Here is a 19,021-nt window from a genome sequence, read left to right as displayed (position 1 = left end):
ATAAATAAAAAAGAAAACTAAAGAGTTCTACATACAATACCACGCGCCTTGATAACACAACAGGAGGATGGACTTTTTACTTTCGCTTCAGAGAAAAAAATAAAAGATCAATAAAAATTAAGGACCATTTCTTTGACAAGGGATTTTTAAATCTGAAATGAAAAATCTTTTTTTTTTTTTTTTTACATCTAACAGCATGTTCTAAAGCAGTTTATCTGTTTATATTTTTCGTTTCAAGATGCTTTTACTTGATGACACTTTTCTATTATATATATGATGGATCTCCCGTCGATTTCGACATATAAAATTTCGCCACAACAACCAAGTTGCCCGGAAATCCACACAAATGATTTGTTTATAGTGGTGAAGGTTTTGTGTAGAACCAACCACACTGTTTAGTATTACTGCTAACCTTTGTCAATGCAGATGACTGCCACAAGACGAAGTATATAGTAGATCGCAGGTTTTTACATCTGAGTTTCCTTCTCCTAGATCCATGTCTTAATGAAGACCGGGGGGGGGGGTACATCTCTCCCAGTGAATTAATGCACCCCCGATACTAACCTGGAAATTTCTACGACTCTGTGCAATACATACAGCACTTAGCCTTCCCAAATGGTCAACAATCTTGTACTGGCCAGGTTCAATGTTGCTTAACTTTGGTGATCTGATGAGAACCAGTGTGTTAACGTGATTGTGCTGCGCGCACACACACACACACACACACACACACACACACACGCGCGCGCGCACACACACACACGCGCACACACACACACACACACGCACACACACACACACGCGCGCACACACACATGCAAACACAGAATTACTTTATTTTTCCATGCCATTTACCCCTTTTTCTTTTTCATTAAAGTTCAGAAAGACATAGCAACAGTCGCTTTTATGATCTGGTGAGAAAATATCACTCAATTACTCACACTCTCTTAGCTTTCCTTTCTGTTTGTACTTATTTTGCACTGGTTAAACAAGTTACTATGAAGTTCAAAAGTTTAAGAGGAAACGATTTTGAAAAGAATACATTTCTATTCATCATTAGAGAGATTAAGGCTATTTTCTTGCTCCTTATGTTGATTGAACCACTAATATTTCTTAATGCCTCGTTTAGAGAAAGAGTGACTTGTCTAATTCACCTATGTGCCTGTGCATACCATGTTATGCCAATTAGATTAGCAGAATAAGCCTTTTCACTGCTAAAGAATAATTATTAGAACAAAGATAATATAGAATCATTTGTAACTTTTGGTCAGGATTGGTTGGTTGTTTTACGGCATATCAACCCTTTTCAAGTTATTTAATGCCGAATCCAAAGATTTTGAAGAAAATTTTTTTAATAGAATATATTTGTTGTTTTCAAGTCGGTTTCTATTTAACCCATAGTTGGGATCCTAACAGGTACTACCACTCCGGGTCAGAGTGGACCTGGGAGCAATGGCAATTAAAGAGTGGCTCCAAACTCCCCAAAGCCCGCAAGCTGGGGCCTCACCACTGGATATAGTTTAAGGTCATATCCAGGACCTTTGGTCAGGAAGCCAGTATCTCCAGACAGCCTTATCTGGTAACACCACATACCCTAAGAGGTATTATTTCGCTATGACTAATGTTTGTGCAAAATTTTAAAAAAACCTGAAGTGTGGTTATTGAGAAAAGTGCAAACAAATAAACAGACGAACGATTTTGGGGCAATTTTACTCCTATAATGCCACCTGAAGGAGCAACCAGAGTTATCCCGGAAAATCCGTTCTGCCAAAAAATTTACTTTCACCATGACTAATATTTGTGCAAAATTTCCAAAAAAAATCTAAGGCATGGCTATTGAGAAAAGTGCAAACAAACGAAGGGGGGGGGGTGAATTACTAGGTCCAATCCCTTCTTTATTGGGGGACCAATAATAGATACATTGCGGATTTCATCTTGTTTCAATATATCAGAGATATTTACTAATAGAAATGGAAAATACTGCATTAATATCAAATAATTTCCCTACAAATAAAGCAGATACTATGATCAGAAACAGAAACATTACCAAATGATCTATTTTGACTTCCCTATAAATAGAGCTTAAAACAATACTTTACCAAAATAATTATATAGCTTTGGCATGATGTCATGTTTAATTCAAGTCTATAAAATTTGTGAATTTTCATCTGTATAAACATGTGGCATGTTCAGTAAGTTGCAATGCATGCAGATGACAGGCTTGCAATGAGAAACTATGAAATGCAACCATTCAAGAAATGAACTAACATCTTTGAAATAGTAATGTCTTCTTGGATACAAGGTTCCATACTGTGATGATCCATTTGGGATTTTCCAAAAGTAATGTCCATAAGTTAAAAGTGGTTATAGTCAGCTAGCGTCTTCCGTAGTTTTCTTCATGGTGCTACAGGAATTTCATAATGATTATTTCAGAGTGAAACTAATATATGCAAATATATGAACATACACATACGTAACTTTATATAAATAGAGATCGTATAATTGAAAGTTTTATTGGAAGTACAGATTTTTATCACATGAATAGACCACAAATAATTCTTTTAATCATGGTAAAAACTTGAAGCGAGGGGGAAAAAAAACAACAAAAAAACAACAAGCAAGCAAAAAAACAAACAAGACGATACAACACAGAAGCTGACCGGTTTCTTGTCAGAACTAGATGGCAAACAAAAGAAGTAAGTAAATAAATAAAGAAATTTACTTTATTCCTTTTAAGTGAATATCTAAATCGAGATAACATTTAATCTAAGATCACTTTACAAAGGGAAGCTCATAAGATATGTAAATGATCTCTGAGATAAAAGAAGTTTATCCTGAACCAGTATTGCTGGAGTCCAGTGATAAAAATCCAGGACAACTGAAAACAATGCAGAAATAAGCAAAGAAAGACTGGTGTTATTACATAATTTTCCTTCACTTAAAAGAGTTGTACAACGAAGGCTTGACGGTCTAGTCTACCATTTAATTCAGTGGTTCCCAACCACCATGCCGTGGCACAGCAGAATGTTGAAGAATGATTAGTGGTGTGCTGCAAAAATGTTATACGTACACGTTACAAAATGTGAGATGTAACACACACAAAGTACTTTTTATATATAAATAATAATAGAGGTATTGAACACTTTGGGATTAACATAAATCACTTACCAAATGTAATACTGCATTATTACTACTCCTAGGTAAGAGTTTCTTGTCTAGAATACACAGCTATAATCAAACACATCGAAGTTCTTGCTTCTGAGTGGTACAGCATTTTAAAACATTTTCTAGTTAGGGTATTGAGCACTTTAACTCAACATACCACTTACCAAATATAATACCGTATTATTATTTCTCCTGGGAAACACCAAGGTTCTTGTTTACTCCTCTCACAATAATCTGAAGAGAAATTACGTTGACAATAGTCTAAAGCTGGTGTTATTTAATGTTTCTCAAATTCTTTTTTGTAATTGTACAATTACAAATGGAGTAAAAAGAAAAACAAATACATAATGAACATTGACATTTTCGAGTCATTCCTCAGAATGACCCAGCAATGTTTTCCAAATTACTACATTTTAACATTAAAAAGTCATTCTAAATGTCAGCTAACCTGACTAATTCTGTTCCAGTTTACCTCCTGAATGAATAATTAAAAATAAAATTTAAATTGAAAAAAAAAAAAAATGTACCTGTCTTTTATCTGAGGAAAGAACGAAAAATAACATATCAAGTTTCTGGATATATTGTGTAATTTTATACTTTTTTTGCTGGACACACATACACACACAGTATCAGAAAACAAGCTTGCTATGGATATAGCCCAAAAGAGTCGGCAAAAATACACCAAAACCCCTCATTGCAAAAAAAAAAAAAAAAAAAAAAAAAAAAAAGGGAAATTTACCAATGACTTTACAGATAAGGAAGATTCTCTAGACTGACAAAAAAAAAAAAAAAAAAAAAAAAAAAGGATCACTTAACTATGATTCTGCCACATAGAAGTAGAGTGTGATTCACCTAATATTCAGCTGTAAGATTATGCTGGGAGATAGCTACTAGATAATGTGACACAATGGAGTGTGTAAACATCAACACTGGACGATCTGTAAGAAGTTGAATATTGAATACAGTAGCAAGTCATGGGAACATGTTTACCAGAAAGAACAGTTGGAAATAAGTCATACACCATCCACTATGACTGTGCAATTCCTACAGCTACGTACCTTGAAAACATAAGTTATTATGAAATGAAAGAGGGATATAAGACAAGAAGGAGAAAGAAGTGACCTTAGCAGCATTTTAGTACCCTTGCCATCATGATGCTGGGTTAAACAGAGCAGAGAGGGAAAAGATAACAACATACCAAAGTCTTACGTATGACATGAAAAGAAACTGGAATCTTAGGAAGATCTATATCATTCCAGTAATTATAGGAGCAACTGGACTCCTGAAAAGAATCTAAAAAAAAAAACAACAAAAAAAAAAACTACCTGGCAAATATACCCAGTGAACAAGAGAGATTAAAACAATTGCACTTAAAGGGACGATTAGAATCTTAAAAAGGTTTCTTGGTTGGAATGTATGAGATAGTAGGCGAATGTCTAGCATCCAGTAGGATGCCCCATCCTCAGCTACAACAAAATAATTAAAAAAGAAAACAAACAAACAAAAACAGGGACAATATATTTATAATAGATAATCTATATAAAGATACAAGGTCCATGTCCCCCTAGAAAATAAAAGTGGAGGTAATCTGAATAAGGTGGTGGTAGTGGTATGTCTGCATTATTATTTAAAATTGTCATTCTCACCATTTAAAAAAGGGGGGTAACTGTGGCTCAGTAGTTAACAACATGAACTGAAAACCTGGGTGTACCAAGTTTGAATCCATTTCTTTTCACAGAAACACTTTCACTCGGGATGTTGGCAACCTTTACGTGGTTCCTCCTATAAGTATTCAGTATCTTTCAAAAAAGAAATCTAACTAGAATGATATAAAAAAAAACCAACAGCAACAACAGAAACATGTGAAATGAATGATTGAGCCAGGGGACTTTTGGATCTTTATGGGCAACAACTAGCTAATTGCACATTTTTTTGTCAAAAATGATTTATAGGCCTTTCGTTGGGAAATCTAATTGAGGCAGCTTATGCAACTAAGTAAAATAGCACTATTACATAATTACATTCTTATTAAGGAAGTTGAATTCCTTTTTATAAGTTTCATGAACAGAGGTAAAGTGAGGAAACTTCTATTACCAATTAGCAAAGCGTTATTACTCATGACTAAAGGAAGACTTTATTAAGCATGGGTACACAGTGTGATGATATACGAAAGTGAAACACGGCCAGTGAATGTTAAGGACAGGTTTTGCATCGAGAGAAATGATAGATGTGTAATGCAAGTATTAAAGATAGAATTAGATATGACAACCTCAAAAGTAGATTAAATCTGGACAATATATGGAGATATGTGCAAAACAGGAACCTTTGAAGGAATGGGTGAGAGTTCTTGGATTAGTAGATGTAGAATAGTTGAGGTAGTAGTGTAAGTTGAAAGGGGAAGCTAAGGAAAATATGGGAGGAAGTGATAAGGATGGATTTAAGAGAAAGAGGGATAAACAAAGACCTGACCAGAGATAGGTTAGTTTGGAAGTCGATATCTAAAAAAGTCAGAGTTATGTAAACATAATTTATTTAAAATCAATTAAAACATAAAAATATTTGTTTCACATAATTTTGTTTTAAATAAATGATTTTTATAAAACTCAAATGTCTTGCTTTTTGGAGAGAATTTAATAGAGGGTGTTGATCTACAAATAAAATAATACATTTTTTTATATCCTAGATTTACAAAGAATTCATAATATAATGACAATACAAAATGAAAGAAATGAAATTGTGATCGCTTGATTGGTTAGTTATGCGTTTTTTTTCCAACAAATTACTTAACGCCATTTTAGAAATGAAACAAATTGACTAAGTACAATGAACACATTCAAAGAAAATAAACTTTCAGTTATTTTGTCATTGTGTGTGTGTGCTGATAGGTCCCCATGGTTATCCATACTGGTTTGGTAATAATCAATAATGAGTGACAACAGCTTAAAAGCAACAATACAAAATTAAACCTTAAAACCTGAAATTGTATCTCATGTTGTAATTATTATACTTTTTTTCCATTTTATTGTTTCTATAAAAAAAAAAAAAAAAATTATTTATGTGAACTTTAATTTTTGTGTGAAAATTCTGACATTTTATTTTTTTTTTTTGTAATTTGTAGATATTAAATTTGAAATTGTTTTTATTTAGTTTGTTTTCATGTCCGGGTCAATGAAATTCAAAAATAGTTCACCTTTCAACAGTCAAAAAAAAAAATTTAAAAACATTTTGGAAAAAGCCATAATGTAAATATCAACAGTGCTAAAACAGAATTATTTCAAATATGTCCTTTTAAGCAAAAATCATTATTTACACAATCGTCATCTTGAAAATAGCAATATTTCCTAAAATTACAAAATTTGATAAAGTAAATAATTTTTATACATAAAAGTAATTTTTACAGAAAATTACATTTTGCTGTTGTCTTCATACTCAGTTGACATAGCACCAAAAACAAAAATTGAATTATCTCCCTTGTTTTTGCAACTCGTGCGATGTTAATGTCAGCCATCGATTCTTACCATTATTGATATCTATATAATTATAAAACTCTGTGGACCTTCCTTGCTTTCTTGCGTCTTGTCTTTGACGATCAAGTAATTTCATATGTGCATATGGCTCAGAGGCTAAGGAATAAGGTTGGAGGGTTGAGTCTTGGCTTTGATTCTAGCTGATGGCACCCAAGTCATAGATATGCTTTTTTTAGTTTTGATCTCATTACTATATATAAGTAGCAATACTGCACCATTTTTTTTCTTTAGATCGAATAAACTCAAATCAAGCATATTGAAAAAAGCATAAGAAACAAAGAAATAATATCTTTAGTTTTTTTTTTTTTTTTAATCGGCCCATCAGAACTGGAGTTATGACCATTCAAAGTATCAAAAAAATAAATAAATAAATAAATAAAATGTGTACTTCATTGGACATTTTGCTTTAAGTCAATCCTATTCAAATGCATATAAGCTTGTGACTGAAAATAGTAGGAAATTTGCACAATTTACAGACTAACCCATCTTTAAAAAAAAAAACCTGTATCTTAAGATATTTTTGAGATATTATGAAATTTTGAACATATAATACCATGACATGATTCCAAGAAATTATTGCCTCCATGACATGATTCCAAGAAATTATTAACAAAGTATGGCTTGTAACATATCAAATTAAAGGAAATTTTGTACAGACCAGAATTATGTTTTCAAATACATTAGCATAATTAAGTTTCATTTTAATGGCTTCAAATAAAAACATCATAAAAAAAAAAAAACAGTTTAAAAAATGGGAGGTAAGACTATCATGTGAAATATTATTCTGATGGACTTTATAATTTGTCATCATTACACCACGAAAAATGCAAGATGGCAACCAGGAAATCCAAGATGGCCACTACGACACAATTCAAAAAAATTATTGATAAAATATGGCTTGTAGCATATCAAATAAAAGGAAATTTTGTACAGATTACAATTATAAGGTTTTCAAGTTCAAACTTATTAGGAGAATTAAATTTCATTTTTAACGGCTTCGAGTTACTGTGACAATTATTGTTTCTACCACTATTTTGTATAGTTTTTTTATTTTTAAGTCATTGTCGAGACTTCAAGAGACATCATGGCCATTTTTTGTTCCCACAGTGCTCAACACTACTTGTTTTGTTTTTTTAACAGAATAAACATTTACAACACCAAAAATTAATCGACATAGGTAGAAGAGTAACTTGCCTTTGGTAATATTTATTTGTTATATATTTGTTTTTTTGCCACTTTTTCATACCTCTGTGGATTGTAAAACAAACTCAATATTCTTTTACTTAACTGGATAATTGGTTTGTGTGCTTTAACTTATTTAAAAGCATGGTCATTGTCAGTCATTCTTTTTCAAAAAAAAATATTCTTTTCCTTTCCATAATTAAACACTTATGTTTTCTAAATAATAACAAAAATAAAATGAATAATTTATGTTCGTAAGTTAATTGATGAACGTTTTGTTTACAGATTTTTTGTGTGCGTCTTGGCACACAAAAAATCTCATGTTTTCATGCGTTTGTCACCACTATCGACTCATGCATAAAGTGTTTATCCCATTCCTTTCAAATTTTAGGACAAAAGAAATTAATATATTCGCTATTAAATAGCGTGTTTGAACAGTTTCTACCTTTACTTAGGTTTGTACTACAAAGCGTTAATTTGAGAAGTTTTTATTAGCGACTCAAAAACAAGAAGAAAAAAAAAAAAACAATGTTCAGTGTCGATTATTCTTTTTAAAATTATTTATTTTTAAATATTCTTTTCCTGTCCATAATTAAAAACTTGTTTTCTAAATAACAAAAATAAAATGAATACTTTATGTTCATAAGTTAGTTGATGAAGTCTTGTTTAGAGTTTTTTGTGTGTGCCACAACGCACAAAATTTCTCATGTTTATATGCAGTTGTCACTACTTCTATCGATTTGTGAATAAAAAAGTTTTTATCCAATTCTTTTCAAATTTTAGAACAAAAGAAATTAATATATTCGCTATTAAATAGCATTTGAACACAGTTTCTATCTTTACTTATCTTTGTACTACAAACCATCAACTTTGAGATATTCTAACTTTTGACTGGAAAGACGTACATGTGTTCAAATTCCATAGCAAAGACAATTCTTTTCCCTGATTAGCTAAAACTAGAAACGTTGTCTAGGGGTATAACTTCCACTTTGAGCATTTATGTGAACATACCCTGACCACTTATTTGCAAAAAGTAACCAACCGCCAGCAGGCGTGCTATGCTGACAGGTTTTGTCATTAAATAGTGATTTCTTTGAGAATACAAATCACAACAAAAATATTAAAATACCATTTTAAAGTAAATTTTATTATAAATCCAGTTATATAAGTTTTCTTTTGATGGAGGTAGGAGAAATGTACTTATTACTGTGAGTGTCAAATTAAATAGCAGTGTGTGCCTTGTCCAGCGCTGAACATTATGGTGTCTGGTATTGCTAATATATGGTTTAATATAATAATAGATAGAGAATTGTCTATAATAATAAATACGCAATCTGCATGAATTATGCCATCATAATTAAGCATATCTTACGACTGGGCAACACCAGGTGACCTGCTAGTTTTTTTTTTTTGTTTTTTTAACTAATAGCAGATGTTCTACTTTACCAAATTTTATAAGTTTTGGAAATATTGCTATTTTTGAGCTGACAATTATCTAAGTAATATCGTTTTTGTTTAAAAAGGACATTTAAAAAGTTTCCTTATTAGCCTAACTGTATCAACAATCTAAATAAATAAATTAAAAAAACTGCAACGATGTAATTTGTAGTGTTTCTCTGTTTTTCATTTCAGAAACTCTAGTTTAATTTTGTGTGGTTGTTGTCCTAATTCGTTACCAGATTTCTTTGGAAAATTTTTTTTTTTTTTTCATCTACACAGACAGTGGAGGAGGAGGAGGAGGAGGAGGATTTGTTTTGTTTTGAGCAAAAGCATGCCCCCCCCTATCTGTCCGTGTTTGATCTTTTATCCTTTTGAAGTTTCAGTAATTCTTGCAGTTTTAGAAAGTCTCGCCTTTTCCCAATAAAACCAACCACACCAACTGCTTCTTCATTGCATTCATATTCTTTTGTTGAGGTCGCCATTGTATTTCTGTTGTGGTTATCATCATTATTGCATTAACAAGAATAACTAAATTGTCCTTGCAATAACTTTACTGTAAACATTTTGTCTACAAACAACCTTTAACAAGAAGGCTTTCTTTTATTGACTACCAGCTAGCCACTGTTAGAGAGCGCTAAGCAAAAGCTAATTCAAAGCCAGTAGTTTTAGTTTGAATATGAAAATATCTTTATGTATTTTTTTCCATTGTAAAGCTTGTCCCATGTTTGAACTTTTGTGGCCGCTACACTACTTTTAATGCTTCATTTTTCCTAATGCTCTTCCATAACCACAATCTTTATAAATTGCCCTGAAATTAAATAAAATTCATAAAAAGTATGAATTAATTTGAGATTTTGTAGTAGCATTCTGTATAGTACCCTCTCCCACCCCACAAATAAAATTTAATAGAAAGCTTAACACATATACTTTTTAAAGAGTCAGCTTTCTTTTTGTCATTAAGCAGTGTTTTTACGATTTTGAATACAATACCAAAACAATAAATCAATAAAAGTAGCAAAATATAGAAATTTTTATTATACACTAGACTACCCGTGACCCGTTGGGTCAGTATGTTATATGAGCTATTGAATTCATGTATGGGCGTGACACTTGTGACGTAAAGAAAATATTTTTTTTGACATAACAGAAACATTTCTATGAAAGTATATTAAAATGAAAAAGAATATAGATAGATTTCTATGAGTCGTTCTGTTTATTTTGATTATTTTTGAAAAAAAAAAAAAAATTTACAGTTACTGAATAATAAGTGGTTGGCCATACTTATAGGTAAATGTGCACTGAACAGATACCATAATACTTATACTTAAATTCAAATTTTGATATATCTGCTTTTTTTTTTTACATCGTTCATTTCTGTATTATATTTAAGTTATTTTAAACCCCACTCTTCCCATGTTAAATAATAATTTCAAAATAATAACATTAATATGTCAGCGTCCCAATTGTTCTTTTGTTTATTTTAAACCCCACTCTCCCCATGTTAATAATTTTGAAAGAATAACATTAATATTTTAGCGTCCCAATTGTTCTTTTGTTTTTTTTTCGCGTTTAAATTATCCAAATAAACAATTGTTAATACTATCTGCTTTTTTTTTTACATTGTTCATTTCTGTATTACGTTAAAGTTACTTTAAACCCCCACTCTTCCCATGTTAAATAATCATTTTGAAATAATAACGTTAATATTTCAGTGTGCAGATCATGCACGCATGCACAACCGATGTCATAAACTAGAAAGTGGGTTACATACATCGTTACAAGGTCATTTGAGTTTTATAATTATATAGATTACAAAAAATCTATATTCGCAGTATGCTTGCTTCAGATAAGGCAGACGTTTTGGCCTGTGGACATTTTGATCAACATGATTTCATCATCTATTTTCTACAAGACGTGTGGGGAGCTTTGTAGGGGTTCAGAAGCTTAAGTAAAATTAAATTTCACACCTCCTTCTGATTTAAATGCACCGCATTTATTTTTTAACAAAAACAATAAGGTGATTACACAAAGGTTCAATTGGTGAAAGTTCTTTCGAAGTCACTATGGTTAAAATGTTAGGTGAAAGTCCTTTGTGGAATTAATGAGTTTTGAAGGTTAAAGTCCGGTGTGAAAATAATAAGATTAATTTAAAGTTTGTGTTTATCTTGCGAAGTTCGCCTTACTTGAAGAGTCCCATAAGGAAAGTAATTCAAGAAGAAAGTGATTTGTTATTAATTCAGATGATGTGTGGAATGAATGCGTGTGCATAAGTGATTTTTGAGTGTCCGCGTGGCGTATGTATGGCGGTGTTGGTGGTATTGGCAGTGACGATGTTATGAACATGAGAGGCATGTTCTTGTTGTGTTGTCGAAGCGAGCTGAGAGGGTAAAAGCTGAAATCTCTTGGTAGACGACTGTTTTATACCTTTTGGACGGCTCCAGAACACGATTGCTACTGCTGATATTTTGGTTTATGGAAAAGCTTTAAAAAGACAATCTTAATTTTCTCATTGGTTATTTGTGTCACGTGATGGTGCTTTCAACTACGTATGCCAAAAATATGTTCATCTTACTTTTGTTTGAGAAAAGTGTGTGGGCGTATTTGAAATTGTGCTGTTGCTGACGAAACATTTTTTTGCAAAATGCGCAGGGAAAATTGAAATGAATAAAGGTTCGTTTATTTGTGTGTGTGTGTGTGTGTGACTGCACAGCTTTTAAAAACACTGTATGAAATAAGTAAAATGTTAAAAATACGATGTTAAGCTAGCTCATTTCATGTAAACTTAGTTAAATTTCATTATTATGGCATCATTTGGTCATTAAAATATTAATGGAATCAAATCACCATGAAACTATAATTAATGTTATCATTAAAGTAATGGTTTAATCTCTATAAAATTGGATGTAAATTAAGTTTTAAAAACTTTCAATAAATGTAAAGATCGACGGTCTAAAAAATATGATAGAAAATTATGTATGGGCGATAACAATGGTTGGCACTTGAGCATTTTAGGTTTGGGGATCAATTTTTGCTTTGATTTTTGGAGAATTCTGCTCGGAAAAAGAGAGTTAAGTTATGGTAACTTATTGGTAAAAGCAAAACACTTAAAGCATTAATTATCTGAACATTTATTGAAATTAAAAAAAAAACTGTTTAAATTTTATAAATTAATTAGAATTTTGAAATAAATTATAACAGGTATTTTTGTTGTATTTATATGAAAATGTATGACTTAAAAAATAAGAACGAATTTTTTTAAAAATGTACGACTTTTTAACGATTTTTTAAAAGTCTTTCTAAGAAAAATAAAATCTAAAATGAAGAAAAGTGGTCATTATATGAAAATAAATGACTTAAAAAAACAAAAAAAAAAACAAAGAAAAACTTATTTACAAACTTAAACTTTCGTAATAAATCAAAATAATCATTAAAAGTTATAGTTTTGAACAGCCATTTTATCTCCCCTTGTTCAGAGCGGAGTTCACCAAAAACCATGGAAATTCATCCAATCATTTTGTTTTTATATAAAATACATTTAAATTTTAGCTGTACGTGGAACATCGTCGTCATTATCATAATATTCAAGGGAGATAATTCCTTTTTTCCGCGTAAAAAAAAAGAAAAAAAGTTGATTCTCTCTCAATTATCTTAATAGATTTCTGTAAGTTTTTGTAAACAACATTTATTTTTCCTCACAAGTAAGTACACCATAAAGGTTTCTTACTATTTGTTTTTCGACATCCATAGGTGTAATCACGAAGATACATTTTTTTTTAAATACAATTTTCAAAAGTTTCGGTCATGCTCAAGATTAGGTACTGGCATTCAGCTCTGGTTGCTGCTTTGCATGGAAAACGGTGACAATGTATATAACTAGGAAAGAAACATTATGTCAGACATAATGTTTCTTTCCTAGTTATACAAGAAAATCAAATGTTTTTAATTGAATTGTTACGTTATCTTGTTTAAAATGTTAGATGAAAGTACAGAAATTCGCCTAAAAATGCTTTTCATTATAAACTATTTGATCAATTTGCGTGATTTTTGGAATAGGATATTTTCTTTCCATCACGGGTATGTACAGATTTTTCTTTTTTGATGTAAGGTGAATTCTGGACAAGAACAGATTTTTTTTTTTTTTAATTTTGTAAAAAGTGTTCAAATTTCACCATGATTTCACGTTATCTGAGAGGAAGATAATCAGAGGGGCCATTTTCTTCATTGTCACCGTCTTCCTGTCTACAAAGCAGCAAGCAGAACTGAATTACTTGAACATAACCAAATTTTATGGTATTGCTCCTCCCTTTTTTATTTCAATAAATATTCAATGAAGAGAAAAAAAAATGAACAAGTCATGCGAGAAACAGAAACACCCTAGAAGTGTTATTTATCAATATTTTTTTTGACAAATGTAAGTGAAGCGTAAGCGAAAAGAAATTTTAAAATTAGAATTAAAATATATATATTTTATATTTTGTGTACAGAAAGTTGTTAGTTGAGACAGGTCATTGGTACCGTCGGTTTCAAGCCCGATAATAAGGCCCGTTTAAGGTATCCTTATCAAGCTCTCTTCAGCCAATATATATATATATATATATATATATATATATATTTTTAAAATAATTTTAAATTAAAAATTAATTCATCATGATTTACATCTGTTGGTCAAAATGTCCGTCTATGGAACCATATATGTTGTTTTTTTTACACGTACTTTTGTCAACAAAAACATTAACACGAATTAGCCAGCGTTGTCGTTGTCGTGATATGCTGCCTGATAAAACTTGAGAAAGGTATGGATCATCCGCTCATGTTGCCCCCTTTATGGGTTTAAATAAGTACAACTAGTGTTCCTATTTACTTGCCTCCTCATGAAGGATAATTTTACGGGTTTGTAATACAGATTCGAAAAAGTTGTCACAAAACAAATATATAACAAATAAATGTTATCAAAGGCAAGATAAGTAACTTTTCTACCTAACTGGATATGTTTTTAGTGTTTATATTTAATGTAACATGTTTATTCCGCTCGAAAGACAGTGTTTACCGATGTATTGGAAAATTTAAAATGGCAGCCGACTCTCTCTTTGAGGCGGTAAGTTTGGAAAATGAGTTATAAATAAAAAAACAGACAAAATACTGTTAGGAACTCGCTCAATATATGTTACCGTGACATAGGCTGACATATATTCGGCGGGTTTTTAACAGTATTTTGACTGGTGTTTTATATATAACTCATTTTCCCAAACTTACCGTCTCCGAGAGCGAGTCGGCCGGCCGCCATTTTGAATTTCCAATACATCGGTAAACACTATGTTTTTCGAGCTGAATAAACATGTTACATTAAATATAAACACTAAAAACATATCCAGTTGGGTAGAAAAGTAACTTATCTTGCCTTTGATAATATTTATTTGTTCTATATTTGTTTTGTGACAACTTTTTCGAATTTGTGTATAGTTACTATACTATAGTCATAGTAATACAAACTAGAGTTTACTTACAAACGAATATTTTTGTCCAACAAAGTAGTTCCCAAGATTAAAATGGCTCAAAGGTTAAAATCTCTTTATTTACCCCCACCCTCACCCACCAGACGCACAATGTAAATGTGGTACAAAGCCGTGGATGGGAAAGCCAACTCCCCTAAGGGTCCATTTTAACGGGTTACAAAAATATCAGTTGAACGAACCTGTCGGCATTCTCCGGTAATAGTAAATGTCGACAATACTCAACTCATCATTAAAGGTATGATGCCTGGGAAGATGCAGAGACAGAGACAGAGTCCCTATTTACTTGCGTCCCCACACACGACGGCAGATTTAGACACAAGTTCGTTTTTTTTTTTTTTTTTTTTTTTTTTTTTTTAAATCTGGAGAAAAAGGTGCTCTAGATTGAGTAAATTTTAATTTTTGTCCCAATCTAGAAGGATTTCTCCTTCATTGATTGAAGAGAAAAAAATGAAGTAGTCGAAACCTAATCATATCTCATTCTGACAAATACATTTTCGGAATTATTACCAAGAACATATCCCCAGCCCAGCTGATATGAAAATGTTTGTCAGTTGAGACAATCAATTTAATCGGCGTTGTTGCTCTGGCGGAGGGAGAGAAAAATAATTCATTCAATTTTCTTATTAGTTATTAAACATCCGACCGGATGCCAAAGATTCAACCGCTATCTTCCAACCGAGAGATTTTTTTAGAAATTATGACCGTCAATTGTTTGAATCTCTTGCACTTGGTTTACCGGGTATATTTGCCAGGCAGTTTTTTTTTTTTTAATTATTTGTGTGTGTGTTAAATAGGATTTTAAAAATGATTTCAGTTTTCTTCATATTTTATTTTCAATAACAATTAAAAATAATGATAATTTTACAGAATTTGAAACTTTTTTTTAACCTTAACCTAAGTTTTAAGTTTAATTCAGTTCAAATTCTGTAGAAGCATCAAAATAATTCAAAGTTACGCATAGGCAAGAAAAAAAAATACACGCTATCTTATCTGACAGTTTTATTAATATAGAGAAGTTGTTTTGAAATGCCTTTCAGGATTCACCTTACTAAAGTTTTATTTACTTGCCTCCCCACGAGGGCAGAGTTAGACACAAAATCGGTTTTTAATGTGGGAAAATCCAGCTCCTCCAAAAGGGGCACTCTGGATAGGAACAAAAATAAAAAATTGTCCCAGTCATGAAGGATTTTTCCAAGAACAAAAACGTGAAGTGCAGAATCAGAACAGATACTACACGGGGAAGTTAACATTAACTAATATTACCGCTATTTTAAAAATAAAGTCAATAATAATCATAAAAACATATTTGGTACTTATGCAGAGAAGGTACCGTGCTGAAATAATAACGGTATTATTTAGAAACCCATTGGAGAGGAAAGGGTTTTTTTTTTTTTTTTTTAACTATTCTGTACTCTCATCTAACAATTTAATAAACAAAAGATACAGTGGAACTTGAAAATAGTATTAAAAATAAAAATAGCACGGTACCTTTTCTGCATAAGCACCAAATGATCTAAGTAAATAAGAATGTGACTTCTTTGACAGTTCCCGAGTTGTTAGCTACGTGGCCGCCTCCTCTTGGAGTTTTAGAAGTTTTGAAACGGTTTGAATAAATAAATGTCTATTTTTATTTTATTTTTCCCCCCATTCGGGTACATTAACATTTTATTTAAAATAAGGAATTAAAAAGAAAGAAGAAACAACTATATTAGGGGATATATATTATAATAATAATATTTTTTTTTTAACTCCATAATACTATTGGAGAATTCCCATCGTCGTGAAATGTCAATTTAATTCATTTATTTGAAGTTGAATTCTTATCAACTCGGTCAGCTGCAATATTGGAAATTAACGCATCATCGCAGAACAAACACGTTTTTTTTTTTTCTCTTATTATTAAATAACAACAACAAAAAAATCTATATTTTATAAAAACAGATCAAGTCGGTTGTACTCACATCAGCTTTTGTTTCCGACGTTTACGTAGTTTTTATTTGTTCCCCGAGTGATCCTGGCTAGACATTTTTGCCGTCAACTAAAGAAGCGTGTTTTGTTGATGACGGCGACGGGAAATCGACATTTGTCACGTGACGTAGAACTTCCGACCGTCAATACAAAGGGGAGGCCAGCAATACGTCCACGCTGCCGCTGATACCAGCCAGCCAGCTGCCAGCGTATCATTTCTAGTATAAACCATGTGTTTTATGACGGTGTTGATGATTCTGCACTATTCTAGGAGGCCATCCGTCCAGGCATTACTTCTTCCTTTGAAAGGTGGGATTATTTTATTGCCGGTCGCGTGATACACCACAACCGGGGAATACCGAATAGTCCGTTTTGAGCTATTTTTATAACTGTTCACGGGAGAGTCTTCAGCGTTCCCTCACGATGGATCTGAGCCCGGGGAGCCCCATCATATTAAAACTGACTTCATGTCTTACCTTGCTGTAATGGAAAGCAGATAAACACCCTAGGCATCACCTCCTCCTTCAGAGAGGAGGTATCGTCTTAGAGGTATCGTCATTTAGAAATGTCGACGAATTCGATCACGATAAATTTTGTAGCGATGCAGAATGCTTCCCCTCTTGTGTGTGTTGGGAGGTGAGAGCTGCAGACTTACTAACCATGTGTCCGTGTTTAGGGGCAGAAGGCGAAATTGAGCTGTTAAAGGTTTCTAAAAAGTTAAGCGATCTAGAACAAAATAGATTAAGAAAATAAATAAATTAAAAAAAAAACAAACAGAAGGCAGACAGGGAGATTTAAAAAAAAATTTTGTATTGCCAGTTGGACTTAGAGTTAGTGGTAGAGTTAGGGATAGGTATTATTCTTGTATAGCTAAGACATTTGGGAGGTAGGCGAGCAATAATCTGACTATTTCAAAGGAAGATTTTGACATTACTAATATTGCCGGCATGCTGAGAAAATTCAGTAATCAACACAAAAATTTAATTTTGGTAAAAATACAGAATAGTAAACACTCGATAATTCTTACCCCCCCCCCCACAAAAGAAAAAACAATAGATAATTTATGTCAAACGCATTTTGCTGGGAGCTTCTTTTAGCCCTTATCCCCCAAATCAATTGAGTTTATACTATTTTTATAATGATCCCCCCTCCCAGGCTTTGCCTTCTCACTTTGAGAAAGGGTTAGTCTATTGCTAATCGCATGAGACGCCTCTATCAGGGAATACCGATAGGGCTGCACACACATCTTTTGCAGTGTTAGTGTTTCTCCTTAGGAGCACTGATTTTTCAATCTCACTTTCTGACCCTAGTGTCACATTTCTTGCAATGGGAGAGAAATAAATACCTTAGAAATATTAGAATAAATTCTTGCTAAATAAACTTGCAAAATTTTAATGTTTTTAACGTTTATCTATCTTTTTATGATTTATAACGTTTGCCATTTATCCATCTTATAATTTATAACATTTATCTATCTTCTATAAAATTTATAATGATTACCTATCTTCCTGACAAACGGCCACAACATAAATAAAAAGAACCACTGAATAAAGTAAAACAAGGCCTTCTATAAATAATGAATGATATATATTTATTTAAATAACCTACACCGTTGGGTGTAGGTTGCCTGAAGTTTAACCAATGAAGAAAGTAATAATAAAGGTTTGCTGCCAAATGTGTAGCAAACATAAATACAGACTTATTTAGAGACATGGAGAAGTGTATCTGCTAGGTAATTCGGTTACACACTGATCAATCTGCTTGCAGAGCGCATTGATTTCATCTGTCCTCTGAAGAACTACTTCAGCTCCTTTGGGTATCGCAGTAGGTCAGCAAAGAGAACCCTGGGAGCAATGAGGAAAGAGGTTCTTTCTCTCTTTCTCCTGTCTCTGTTTACTAGACACTCAAGCATTGACTTTCTTTGCCTGAAAATAACTGCTGACAGACTTTCTGGGACCCAAAGAACTTCTATCTTTCCTTTCTTCAATTGGATACTGTCCCACGTTCTTTCATCTATACTGAACGGGATAGGCAATTAATTAAATCCTTTTGTTTTTATAAAATGATTTTGCTCTTTGTTTCATGCAACGGTTTTAATTACATACTTCTAATATATAGAAGTTTGTCTCATTTCTATGAAGGGGGTTCCAAAAGTAATGCCTCCTATTTTTTATTTCGTCTGACTGGATGAGAAAGGATTGCAAATTACATTGTTATGATGAATGA

At 32.1% G+C, this 19,021-nt stretch overlaps 2 protein-coding genes across 3 annotated transcripts in view; one reads left to right on the top strand and one right to left on the bottom strand.

Annotated features, from left to right (window-relative positions):
• Positions 1 to 17,413, bottom strand: part of LOC145268243 (RAB6A-GEF complex partner protein 2-like) — a 64,101-nt gene extending 46,688 nt beyond the window's left edge. Inside the window, exon 1 of one of the 2 annotated variants that reach the window (XM_080123572.1) lies at positions 16,789 to 17,413. The gene's annotated coding sequence lies outside the window, so the exon portion shown is untranslated. Of the gene's footprint in view, positions 1 to 3,329; positions 3,455 to 16,788 lie in introns of those variants that run through there. The other variant, XM_080123581.1, reaches the window with a different exon arrangement.
• The window catches only part of LOC145268252 (phosphoserine phosphatase-like), a 62,037-nt gene continuing 55,930 nt past the window's right edge, over positions 12,915 to 19,021 (top strand). Inside the window, exon 1 of the mRNA XM_080123622.1 lies at positions 12,915 to 13,012. The gene's annotated coding sequence lies outside the window, so the exon portion shown is untranslated. The remainder of the gene's footprint in view (positions 13,013 to 19,021) is intronic.

Source organism: Euprymna scolopes, chromosome 4 (assembly GCF_053919585.1).
Source record: "Euprymna scolopes isolate OS-2025 chromosome 4, ASM5391958v1, whole genome shotgun sequence".
Taxonomy (NCBI): Eukaryota; Metazoa; Mollusca; class Cephalopoda; order Sepiida; family Sepiolidae; genus Euprymna; species Euprymna scolopes.
Note: the sequence above shows the minus strand (reverse complement) of the source record. Positions and strands in the feature narration are given on the sequence as shown.